Genomic DNA, 14008 nt, shown 5'->3' on the forward strand with positions numbered 1-14008 from the left:
AAAGAAGCCAAGATGAACAGAGCTGGGATCAGGAAAGACTTTGCTACCTACCCCGTTGTCATCCTGGGGACGGATAAGAATGGCATATTTTTGAATGTGCTTGATGCAAATCTAGCTGTGAAGTGTACAACTGGGGCACAACTGCTGCCACTGAAGGGGTGGGTGTGTGTGGGGCACAATTTTTGGAAAAAAGGGAGACTTCGCTTGGAGTAACACTTGCTTACATTGTTTTTAAAAGAAGCCAAGATGAACAAGTCATGGTTCAGCAAAGACTTTGCTACCTACCCCGGTGTCATCCTGGGGACGGTTAAGAATAGCGTATTTTTGAATGTGCTTGATGCAAATCTAGCTGTGAAGTGTACAACTAGGGCACAAGTGCTGCCACTGAATGGGTGGGTGTGTGGGGCACAATTTTTGGAAAAAAGGGAGGCTCCGCTTGGAGTAACCCTTGCTTGATGTGTTTTTAAAAGAAGCCAAGATGAACAGAGCTAGGATCAGGAAAGACTTTGCTACCTACCCCGGTGTCATCCTGGGGACGGATAAGAATGGCGTATTTTGGAATGTGCTTGATGCAAATCTAGCTGTGAAGTGTACAACTGGGGCACAAGTCCTGCCACTGAATGGGTGGGTGTGTGTGGGGCACAATTTTTGGAAAAAAGGGAGACTTCGCTTGGAGTAACCCTTGCTTACATTGTTTTTAAAAGAAGCCAAGATGAACAGAGCTGGGATCAGGAAAGACTTTGCTACCTACCCCGGTGTCATCCTGGGGACGGATAAGAATGGCGTATTTTTGAATGTGCTTGATGCAAATCTAGCTGTGAAGTGTACAACTAGGGCACAAGTGCTGCCACTGAATGGGTGGGTGTGTGTGGGGCACAATTTTTGGAAAAAAGGGAGACTTCGCTTGGAGTAACCCTTGCTTACATTGTTTTTAAAAGAAGCCAAGATGAACAGAGCTGGGATCAGTAAAGACTTTGCTACCTACCCCGGTGTCATCCTGGGGACGGATAAGAATGGCGTATTTTGGAATGTGCTTGATGCAAATCTAGCTGTGAAGTGTACAACTAGGGCACAAGTGCTGCCACTGAATGGGTGGGTGTGTGTGGGGCACAATTTTTGGAAAAAAGGGAGACTTCGCTTGGAGTAACCCTTGCTTACATTGTTTTTAAAAGAAGCCAAGATGAACAAGTCATGGTTCAGCAAAGACTTTGCTACCTACCCCGGTGTCATCCTGGGGACGGTTAAGAATAGCGTATTTTTGAATGTGCTTGATGCAAATCTAGCTGTGAAGTGTACAACTAGGGCACAAGTGCTGCCACTGAATGGGTGGGTGTGTGTGGGGCACAATTTTTGGAAAAAACGGAGACTCCGCTTGGAGTCACCTTGCGGTGTTTTACATGATTTTAGAAGAGCATGCCATGCCTATATCTGTGTCTCATCCTCTTTTTCCTCGTAACGCTGTTTTGTTTTCACATGAGAATTTGTCCTTGTCACTTTCCCATGTGTTTGTGTTGTGTTGTGAGTTGTTTGTCACCTTTTGGACACCTTTGAGGGTGTTTTCTAGGTGTTTTTCTGTGTTTGTGATTGCCTGCCATTGTTTCCTATGCAGTTCGAGTTCGGTTCGTCGAACGTTCGACGAGCCGAACTCGAACGGGACCTCCGTTCGGCGAACCGACCTCGAGCCGAACCGGGACCGGTTCGCTCATCTCTAGTTATCAATGAAGGATGAATACGATGTCAGGATGTATCCAAAAATCTTTGGCACTCCAATCATCATGTTATGTTATGGGGCAAACTCGGCAAATGTTTAGGGCTTCCATCCAGAAAGTGGACCCCCTGCTTCTGTAGTTCCTCTGTACAGTGCACAGAGGATGCACAGCATTCCTTTCAGTAAATAATGTTGTACATCCCCACTAGTCCCTGTTTGCATCTCTCTCCCAGCAGTGTTGGGTCAGAAGTTAGGAGGAGAGCTCAGCATGGTCCAGATGCCAGGACAGGAAGCTCCCTGCAGTCCTCGGTCACTCTCCATATCATGGCTGAGCCTGCACGGCTGTCCTGGATCTGGACAAGTGAAGCAGCGGGACCTGGTAAGTATATATAAGTTTGTGTACATATGCAGTAGAGTGTGTGTGTGTGTGTGTGTTTGTGTGTATTAATACACATATGTATTAATATGCATATATTGTTTTTATGTATGTACATATATGTAAATTTTGAGAGTGTGTATAAATGTGTCTATGTGTACGTACTGTATATATTATATATAGTACATAGTGTATCTGTGTATATACTGCAAATTATATATATTTATACACACATACTATGTGCAGTATATTGTTAGTAAATACCGTATTTTTTGGACTATAAGACGCACCGGACCATAAGACGCACCCTGGTTTTAGAAGAGGAAAATAGGAAAATAAAATTTTAAGCAAAAAATGTGGTCACGACACACTGTTATGGGGCGAGGATCTGCTGCTGACACTCTTATGGGGGTAATGTCCCCAAACTCTCTACTAAAGTACCCCATCCTGGTAATGATCCTCCTGCCTTGTATATAATCCCCATCTTTGTATATATGTCCCTCATCCTGGTATATACCCCCATCCTGCTTTATACCGCCATCCTGGTATATGCATTTATCCTGCTATATACTGCCATCCTGCTATATACCGCCATCCTGCTATATACCCCCATCCTGCTATATACCCCCATCCTGCTATATACCCCCATCCTGGTATATGCCCTCATCATGCTATATACCCCCATCCATCCTGCTATATACTCCCAGCCATCCTGCTATATACACCTATCCTGCTATATACCCTCATCCTGCTATATACCCCCATTCATCCTGCTATATACCCCCATCCATCCTGTTATATACCCCATCCATCCTGCTATATACCCCCATCCATCCTGCTATATACCCCCATCCATCCTGCTATATACCATATCCATCCTGCTATATACCCCCATCCATCCTGCTATATACCCCCATCCTGCTATATACTCCCATCATGCTATATACTCCCATCCTGCTATATACCCCATCCATCCTGCTATATACCCCCATCCATCCTCCTATATACTCCATCCATCCTGCTATATATCCCCATCCATCCTGCTATATGACCGGCTACATGTGGCACACAAAAAAAATAAACGTTCATACTCACCTTTCCTCACTCCATGCAGCATTGCTCCTCCTCCTGTCAGCGTTGCTGGAGTGTGGAGTCATCATCGTTCCCTTGCAGCATCGCTCGTCCTCCTGTCTGCCTGTCAGCTGACCTGTGTGGAGACTAGCGGCACGCACAGCGATGATGTCATCGCTGTGCTCACTGCTTCTACACAGATCAGCTGGCCGGCAGACAGGAGGACGAGCGATGCTGCAGGGAACGGTGACGGGTGAGTATACTGATTCACTGCCCCCTGCGCTGATGATGATGCGGGGAGCAGTGAGTACAGCCGCACATGATCACTCCAGGCTGTAGTTGCCAGGGGTGATCATGTGGGCTGGCTCTTTACTACGCTCGCACCCTCCGCCCATCATCCTGCCCACCTGTCAGCGCTGGCTTCAGCACTGAGAGATGATGGGCAGGATGATGGGTGTGCATATTAAATGAGCGGACCCACGTGGTCATGGCAGGCGCTGCTGCAGCCTGCTCATGCCCATGATGACCCGCTCCACCGCAGCACCCTCATTCCCGGCATCATGTCCTACATTCAGACTATAAGACGCACCCCCCACTTTCCCCAATATTTGGGGGGAAAAAAGTGCGTCTTATGGTCCGAAAATACAGTATATTTATAAATTGAATTTACTGTATGTGTTTCTGTGCGTGTATATTTTATGTATTTGTACATACTGAATGTGTGTATATACAGTGGGGGAAATAAGTATTTGAGCCCTTGCTGATTTTGTAAGTTTGGCCACTGACAGAGATATGAACAGTTTATCATTTTAAGGGTAGGTTAATTTTAACAGTGAGAAACATAATATCCAAAATAAAATCCAGAAAATCACTTTGTATAAATTATATAAATTTATTTGCATTTTGCAGAGAGAAATAAGTATTTCATCCCCTACCAACCTTTAAAAGTTCTGGCTCCTACAGACACTTAGATGCTCCTAATCAACTCATTACCTGCATTAAAGACAGCTGTCTTAAATTCTCACCTGTATAAAAGACTCCTGTCCACAGACTCAATTAATTAGTCAGACTCTATCCTCTACAACATGGGCAAGACCAAAGGGGTTTCTAAAAATGTCAGGGGCAAGATCAACCTGCACAAGGCTGGAATGGGTTACAAAATGATAAGATTCTGGGTGAGGGGGAGACAACTGTTGGTACAATAGTAAGTAAATGGAAGAAATAAAAAATGAGTGTCAATCGACATCGATCTGGGGCGCCATGCAAATCTCAGCTTGTGGGGTATCCAGGATCATGAAGAAGGTGAGAGATCAGCCTAAAACTACAAGGGGAGAACTTGTTAATGATCTCAAGGCAGCTGGGACCACTGTCATCAAGAAAACCATTGGTAACACATTACACTGTAATGGATTAAAATCCTGCAGTGCCCACAAAGTCCCACTGTTCAAGAAGGCACATGTGCAGGCCCATCTGAAGTTTGCCAATGAACACCTGGATTATTCTGAGAGTGATTGGGAGAAGGTTCTATGCTCAAATGAAATAAACATTAAGCTCTTTGGCCTTAACTCAACTCGCTGTGTTTGATGGAAGATAATTGCTGCCTATGACCCAAAGAACACCGTTCCAACTATCAAGCATGAAGGTGGAAACATTATGTTTTGGGGTGTTTCTCTCCTAAGGGTATAGGACTATTTAACCGCATCAATGGGACAATGGATGGAGCCATGCACCGTAAAATCCTGAGTGACAACCTCCTTCCCCTCGCCAGGACATTAAAAATTGGTTGTGACTGGGTCTTCCTGCATGACAATCACCCAAAACATACAGCCGGAGCAACAAATGAGTGTCTTAAAAAGAGGCACATTAAGGTCATGGAATGACCTAGCCAGTCTCCTCTCCAGACCTTAATCTCATAGAAAACTTATGAAGGGAGCTGAAGATCTGAGTTGCCGAGCAACAGCCTCAAATTCTTAATGATTTAGAGATGATCTGCAAAGAGGAGTGGACATGTGCGCAAACCTCATCATCATCTACAAAAAACGACTGACTGCTATATTTGCCAGGTTTTGCCACCAAGTATTAAGTCTTGTTTGCAGAGGGATCAAAAACTCAATTCTCTCTGCAAAATATAAATAAATCTATAAACTTTATACAATGTATTTTCCAGATTTTATTTTGGATATTCTATCTCTCACTGTTAAAATAAAACTCCCCTCAAAATTATAAACTGTTCCTGTCTTTGTCACTGGGCAAACTTTCAAAATCAGCATGGGATCAAATACTTATTTCCTTCACTGTAATATATATATAGATATGTGCAGTGGGGAAAATAAGTATTGGATACACTGCTGATTTTGAAAGTTTACCCACCTACAAAGAATGGAGAGGTCTGCAATTTTTATCATAGGTACACATCAACTGTGACAGAGAGAATCCCCCCAAAGAACTATTACATAAAATAAGTATTTGATCACCTACCAACCTGCAACAATTCTAGCTTTCACAGACCTGTTATTTTTCTTTAACCCCTTAACGACCGCGGGCCGTAAAATTATGTCCTAGCGGTCATAATGTTACTGCCCGCGGTCTGCCAGCGGCAGCATGCCGCGATCGGCGCACATCTCTGCTGATTTTCACAGCTGAGATGTGTGCCTGCTAGGCACGAGCAGAATCGTTATCTGCTCGTGCCGTTTAACCCCTTAAATGGCGCTGTCAATATGTGACAGCGCCATTATAAACGCGATCGCGGTAAACTTTTACTTACCGCCCGATACCGGAAGTCGAGTGACGCGATCACGTGACTTCCGATAGTTGTCATGGTAGCACGGGGTCATGTGATGACTCCTGTACTACACATGAATTGATTTCACTTTCGCTGTGCCAGCGGCACAGCAAAAGAGAAAGAGAGCGTATCTGCTGTTTACAGCTGTATAGCTGTGATCAGCAGATAGTGCAGAGTGATCGGAATGCTGATCGCAATAGCCCCCTAGGGGGACTAGTAAAATAAAAAAAAAAAGTTAAAAAAAAGTTTTAAAAAATTAAAAAAAAAACAAAAAAACCTAAAAGTTCAAATCACCCCCCCCATTCGCCCCATTGAAAATTAAAGGGTTAAAAAAATAAAAAATATACACACATTTGGTATTGCCGCGTTCAGAAATGCCCGATCTATCAAAATATAAAATCAATTAATCTTATCAGTATACGGCGTAGCGGCAAAAAATTCCAAACGCCAAAACGACGTTTTTTTGTCGCCACAACTTTTGCGCAAAATGCTATAAGAGGCGATCAAAACGTAGCATCTGCGCAAAAATGGTACCGTTAAAAACGTCAGATCGAGACGCAAAAAATTAGCCATCACTGAGCCATCGTTCCCGAAAAATGAGAACGCTACGGGTCACGGAATATGGTGTAAAACGTGCGCCACTTTTTTCGGTCAAACTTCCGATTTTTTTAACCCCTTATATAAAAGTACATGTTTGGTGTCTATGAACTCGCACTGACCTGAGGCATCACACCCACACATCAGTTTTACCATATAGTGAACACAGTGAATAAAATATCTCAAAAACAATACTGCTATCGCACTTTTTTTGCAATTTTTCTGCATTTGGAATTTTTTTGCCGTTTTCCAGTACACTATATGGTAAAACTTATAGTTTCATTTAAAAGTACAGCTCGTTCCGCAAAAAATGAGCCCTCACATGACCATATTGACTGACAATAAAAAAGTTACGTCTCTCAGAAAAAGAATGGCGAAAAAAAAAAACGGAAAGCGAAAAATCGGCCGGTCGTGAAGGGGTTAAGAAGCCCTCCTACTCTGCACTCATTGCTTGTAATAATTGCAGCTGTTGGAACTCATTACCTGTTTAAAATACACCTATCCACTCAATCAATCACACTCCAACCTCTTCTCCATGGCCAAGACCAAAGAACATTTTGGTATGAACTCCACTCACTGTCTTTGGAAGAAAAAGAAGGATGAGTACAACCCCAAGAACATCATCTCAAACGTTTAGCATGGGGGGTGGAAGTATCATACTTTAGGGGTGCTTTTCTACAAAAGGGACAGAACGACTACATTCGTATTGAAGAGTGGATGGATGGAGTGATGTATCTCAAAGTTTTGGCCAACAACATTCCTTCCCTCAGTAAAAGCATTGAAGATTGGTAATGACTGGGTCTTCTACCATGACAATGACCCTAAACACACAGCCAGGGCAACTAAAGAGTGGCTCTGTAAGAAGCATTTCAAGGTCCTGGAGTGGCCTAGCTAGCCTTCAGACCTGAACTCAATAAAAAATATTTGGAGGGAGCTGGAACTCAATGTTGCCCATTGACAGCACCGATATCTGAAAGATTTATAGAAGATCTGTATGGAGGAGTGGGCCAAAATCCCTGCTGCAGTGTGTGCAAACTTGGTTATGACCGACAGGAAATGTCTGACCTCTGTAATTGGAAATAAAGTTTTCTGTACCAAATATTAAGCTCTGTTTTTCTATTGTATTAAATACTTATTTCATGCAATAAAATGCAAATTAATTATTTAAAAATCATACAATGTGATTTTCTGGATTTTTTTTTGTTTTGGATTCTATCTGTCACAGTTGAAGTGTACCCACGATAAAAACTACAGACCTCTCAATTCTTTGTAGGTGGGAAAACGTGCAAAATTGGTCCCCCTGTATTTTTTATAAGTAGCCAAAGTAAACCAGATAACTGTGGAATTGTATTATCAGGGTGGAAAGGGACATGGATATTGAGCAGCATTTTTCCTGCCAAGAGATGCAGAAATAGTGCACAAATTTCTTCAACCAAATAGTCAATTTGCATAGATAGCAGAGTTAGTAAAGGGGTTGTCTCATAGACACCTCCCCATTACTCATGATAATAATATTGAGGTACAGAACATTTTGGATGAGTTCACATTTACCCTGTGCTATTAGGCACGGCACTTACATTGGGATTTCCATCTGCATCTCTGAAATACATCATTCAGATGAAACTTCTGATGGGTCCATTCATTATAGTGAGGCTGCAGAGTTACTCCAGACTCTGACCCTTTTCAGTAATGTCCATATTTTCAAAGGTGCAAAAAACTGTTGTTGACTAGTGATGAGCGAGCATGCTTGTAACTACTCGGTACTCGCACGAGTATCGCTGTACTCGGGCTGCTCGGCGGGGACCGAGTAATCTCGCGATACTCGTGCTGTACTCGTGGTCTTCATTTCTGCATGTTGGCGCTCTTTTGAGAGCCAGCCCTCATGCAGGGATTGGCTGGCAGACCACTGCAATGCCACAGCCCTGTTAGTTGTGGAATTGCAGTGATTGGCCGGCCTGCACAGCGTGACCGAGCCTTTATACCGGCCGGCGCGCTGTGCTCTGCTCACAGCTATCCAGACAGTCAGTGCAGGGAGAGTGTCGCTGATTCAGGGAAAGCTTTGCGGCCCTTTATAGCTTTTTCAGTTGCAGGGCTGCAAACAGTGTGACCAAAAGTCCTTCTCAGGACTATTCTAGTTGTATACAGGCAGGCAGGGTATAGCCAGGTCGGAGTACAGTAGCAGAGTCCTTCTCAGGACTATTGTTGCTATATACAGGCAGGGTATAGCCAGGTCTGAATACAGGCTAGTGACCAGAAGAGTCCTTGTCAGGACTATTGTACCAGTATACAGTACCAGTACCAGTATCATCTCTATGCCGATGACACACAGATCTACCTCTCTGGACCTGACATTACCTCTCTACTAACCAAAATACCACAATGTTTGTCTGCTATTTCATCCTTCTTCTCTGCACGATTCCTAAAACTTAACATGGACAAAACAGAGTTCATTGTCTTTCCTCCTCCTCACTCATCTCCTCCAACAAGCCTTTCCATCAAACTTGATGGTTGCTCACTCACCCCAGTCTCACAAGCTCGTTGCCTTGGAGTGACCCTCGACTCTGCTCTATCCTTCAAGCCACACATCCAAGCCCTCTTCACCTCATGCCGATTACAACTCAAAAATATCTCCCGGATTCGTGCTTTTCTTAACCAAGAATCTGCAAAAACATTAGTGCATGCCCTCATCATCTCCCGCCTCGACTACTGCAACCTCCTGCTCTCTGGCCTCCCTTCCAACACTCTTGCACCCCTCCAATCTATCCTAAACTCTGCAGCCCGCTTAATCCACCTCTCCCCTCGCTACTCCCCAGCCTCGCCACTCTGCCAATCCCTTCACTGGCTTCCCATCGCCCAACGACTCCAGTTCAAAACATTAACCATGACATACAAAGCCATGCACAACCTGTCTCCTCCCTACATCTGTGACCTAGTCTCCCAGTACCTACCTGCACGCAACCTTAGATCCTCACAAGATCTCCTTCTCTGCTCCTCTCTTATCTCCTCTTCCCACAATCGTGTACAAGATTTCTCCCGTGCATCCCCCATACTCTGGAACGCTCTACCTCAGCACATCAGACTCTCCCCTACCGTGGAAAGCTTCAAGAGGAACCTCAAGACCCACCTCTTCCAACAAGCCTACAACCTACAATAGCCCTCAGCCCAGTAGACCACTGCGCAACCAGCTCTGTAGCTCTGTAGCTCTGCAGGGTCCTCTCTCCTCCTATACCAGTCTGTCTTGTACTGTTAATGATTGTTGTACGTATACCCTCTTTCACTTGTAAAGCGCCATGGAATAAATGGCGCTATAATAATAAATAATAATAATAATAATAATAATACAGGCAGGCAGGCAGGCAGGGTAGTGGTGACCGTATACCAGCCTTCATCATATCTGGGGCTGGTGTACACAGTGTAAAACAGTCCAGATAGTGTCTGACTTGTCTGTAATTGTCGCTCCCCAAAAAAACCTGTTAGGTTCTTATTGCGTCCGTGCTTGGTTTTTAAAACCGCACGTGTGTGCCTGTTGGTGGCAGCGTACAGGTGCACTTGTGTGCAATTTCCACAAACTTTGATATAACGCACAAGTAGTGAATATACACGTCAGCAGTGCACAGCATTGCAAAATGCGCAAGGGCATTGGCAAGGAACAAGGAAGTGGACGTGATGGTGGTGCAGGCAGAGGCCGAGGTCATGGGCAAGCTCTAATTTCGCCACAACAAAGGGCCACATCTAGTCGCTCGCACGTCCTGTCCCAAATTCTTGGGGACCGCAGCAGTACACCGCTCTTGAACCAAGACCAGTGTCAACAGGTTGTTAGTTGGATAGCAGATAATGCTTCCAGTCAGATTGGCACCACCACAAACACTCTGTCTTCCACACGGTCAAGTGTCAGTAGCCGTGATACTGCACCGCACATTTCTGAACCTGATCCTCCTTCCTACCACCAGGCTGAGTACACGTCCTCCTCGGACATTAATGATCCCACACTTGGACACTCGGAAGAGCTGTTCACGTTTCCATTCACACATTCTGGCCTCTCGCCAGCTCATATTGAAGTGGGTCATGAGGAGATCGTCTGTACAGATGGCCAAATATTTGAGCAGCCACGTTCTCACGAAGTTGGCAACGTGTCTCAACAAGTGGTGGACGATGATGAGACACAATTGTCAGGAAGTCAGGAGGAGGAGCAGGGTGCGGAAGAGGAAGACGACGTGGTGGATGATCCAGTAACTGACCCAACCTGGCAGGAGGATATGCAGAGCGAGGACAGCAGTGCACAGGGGGAGGGAGGCGTAGCATCACAACAGGCAGTAAGAAGCAGGGTGGTGGCCCCAGGCAGAAGTCAGGCAACCGTTCCCCGGAACAACACGACGACACAAGGTGCCTGTACAAATGTTAGGTCTTCCCGAGTCTGGCAGTTTTTTAAGTTGGATCCAGATGATTCAAAAAAGGCCATTTGCAACACCTGCCGTGCCAGCATCAGCAGGGGTACCAAAACTAGCAGCCTGACCACCACCAGCATGATCAGGCACATGTGAGCCAAGCACCCGACTTTGTGGGAAGTACAACAGAGTCGAGGAGCAGTGCTTGCTGATGTCACTGCTACGTCTTCGCTGGTTGTGCATGCGAGCCAATCCCCTGTCCATACTGCCTGCGAACAAGCCTCCTCCACTCCTGCACCTGCAGTTGCCTACGCAGAAAGAACACCATCATCAAGCACGTCCTTGTCCCAGCGCAGCGTTCAGTTATCCATTCAGCAAACCTTTGAACGCAGGCGCAAATACACTGCCAACACCCCACATGCCACAGTTCTAAATGCTAACATTTCGCGACTGCTTGCGCTGGAAATGTTGCCTTTTAGGCTGGTGGAGACAGAAGCATTCCGTGACCTGATGGCGGCAGCTGTCCCACGTTACTCGGTCCCCAGCCGCCACTATTTCTCCCGGTGTGCCGTCCCCGCGTTGCATAACCACGTGTCACAAAACATCACACGTGCCCTGAACAACGCTGTTTCACCCAAGGTCCACCTAACCACAGACACGTGGACAAGTGCTTGTGGGCAAGGCCGCTACATCTCGTTGACGGCACACTGGGTTAATATTGTGGAAGCTGGGACCCAGTCTGAGCGAGGGACGGAACACGTCCTTCCCACACCAAGGTTTGCAGGCCCTACCTCAGTCAGTGTTTCACCCACACTCTACAGCTCCGGAATGTCATGCTCTTCAGCCTCCTCCTCCTCCTGCGCATCCTCATCCACTGTACCCTCCACACCAGTCACAAGCTGGAAGCACTGCAGCACTGCCTCGGCGAAGCGGCAACAGGCTGTGCTGAAGCTAATCTGCATAGGTGACAAACCCCACAATGCAGAAGAGCTGTGGACAGCTCTGAAACAGCAGGCAGATCACTGGCTCACACCTCTGAACCTAAAGCCAGGAAAGGTCGTGTGTGACAATGGCCGGAACCTGGTGGCGGCTTTGAGGCGAGGCCAGCTGACACATGTTCCATGCGTGGCCCATGTGCTCAACCTCGTGGTTCAGCGGTTTCTAAAGTCATACCCAGAGCTGTCTGATCTGCTGGTAAAAGTTCGCCGCCTGTCTGCACATTTTCGAAAGTCACCTACTGCTTCAGCCGGCCTTGCCGGCTTTCAGCGCAGTTTGCATCTCCGGCTCACAGACTGGTGTGTGATGTCCCCACGCGTTGGAATTCAACTCTGCACATGTTGGTCAGGATATGTGAGCAGAAGAGGGCAGTTGTTGAGTACCTGCATCACCTAAGCCGTCGGGAAATGGGTCAAACTCCACACATAACACCTGAGGAGTGGAGATGGATGTCAGACCTATGTACCATCCTCCAAAACTTTGAGGACTCCACCAAGATGGTGAGTGGTGATGACGCCATTATTAGCGTCACCATACCGCTACTCTGCCTTCTAAAACGGTCTCTGCTGAAAAACAAACATGATGCATTGCAGGCGGAGCGCGATGAGTTGCAGCAAGAAACAGTAGTGGGTGTGGGTGATGATAACACACAGCCCAGCCTCGTCTCATCACAACGTGCAGTGGAGGACTATGACGAGGAGGAGGATGAAGACATGGAGCAACTCTCCGGCCAAATTGAGGATATGACATGCACACCAGTTATATCCTCGGTTCAGCGTGGCTGGCCAGAGGACAGGGTAGATGAGGAGGAGGAGGAGGAGGAGGACAGCATGTTCAGTCATCTTGTTGGTCAGGCTACTGAAGTCCTGGCTGTTAAGAGTCTGGCGCACATGGCTGACTTTATGGTAAGCTGCCTGTCTCGTGACCCTCGCGTTAAGAACATCTTGGCCGACAATCATTACTGGTTGGTAACACTGTTAGACCCACGCTACAAGGAGAACTTTTTGTCTCTTATTCCCGTGGAGGAGAGGTCAACCAAAATGCAGCAGTTCCGGAAGGCCATAGTCACGGAAGTAGGCAAAGCATTCCCCTCACAAAACGCTAGCGGCATAGGTCATGAATCAGTGGACAACCGAGGCGTACAGCCGAGAGAGGCACAAGTCCAATCCGCCAGAGGTAGGGGAACAGTCTTTAAGATGTGGGACAGTTTTCTCAGCCCCTCACGTACCACAGCCCCTGAGGTGCGGGGTAGTGCCACAAGAAATCCTAAGTTTGCCCAGATGCTGAAGGAGTACCTTGCAGATCGAACAACTGTACTCCGATATTCCTCTGTGCCTTACAATTATTGGGTATCCAAGCTGGACACGTGGCATGAATTGGCTCTCTACGCCTTGGAAGTCCTGGCCTGCCCTGCTGCTAGCGTTTTGTCAGAGCGTGTTTTTAGTGCCGCAGGTGGAATCATTACAGATAAACGCACCCGCCTGTCAACTGAAAATGCTGACAGGCTGACTCTGATCAAGATGAACAAGGGTTGGATTGGGCCAGACTTCACCACACCACCAGCAAATGAGAGCGGAATTTAAAGTTTGCCATGTACCTCCACTCACCCATGGGTACACACTTCTGGACTTTGGATAATCGCTGGACTGCTCCTCCTTCTCCTCATGCGCCACCATGATGATGACCGTTACAAATTGCAATACTTAGGCCTTTGTTTCAGGTATACCCCCAGTGGTAAATTTTTTCGCCCATTCTTTGCAGAATGGACATTACAACGACAGGAGACCCGCTCCTTTGCAATGGGAACAATGTTTTGAGGCCCTCATGCACGTCTCTACCCAGGGACAACGTGGAGCCTCCCAATTTTTGGCTGCCCTGCCTAAGGGCTATACTATAATACACCCACTTCCTGACAATGGACACTTAATGTTTTGAGGCCCTCATGCACGTCTCTACCCAGGGACAACGTGGAGCCTCCCAATTTTTGGCTGCCCTGCCTAAGGGCTATACTATAATACACCCACTTCCTGACAATGGACACTTAATGTTTTGAGGCCCTCATGCACGTCTCTACCCAGGGACAACGTGGAGCC

At 46.4% G+C, this 14008-nt stretch overlaps 1 long non-coding RNA gene across 1 annotated transcript in view; it reads right to left on the reverse strand.

Annotated features, from left to right (window-relative positions):
* LOC142309842 (uncharacterized) overlaps positions 1-14008 on the reverse strand; it is a 229643-nt gene that overhangs the window by 117572 nt on the left and 98063 nt on the right. The window lies entirely within an intron of this gene.

Source organism: Anomaloglossus baeobatrachus, chromosome 5 (assembly GCF_048569485.1).
Source record: "Anomaloglossus baeobatrachus isolate aAnoBae1 chromosome 5, aAnoBae1.hap1, whole genome shotgun sequence".
In the NCBI taxonomy this organism is placed as follows: domain Eukaryota; kingdom Metazoa; phylum Chordata; class Amphibia; order Anura; family Aromobatidae; genus Anomaloglossus; species Anomaloglossus baeobatrachus.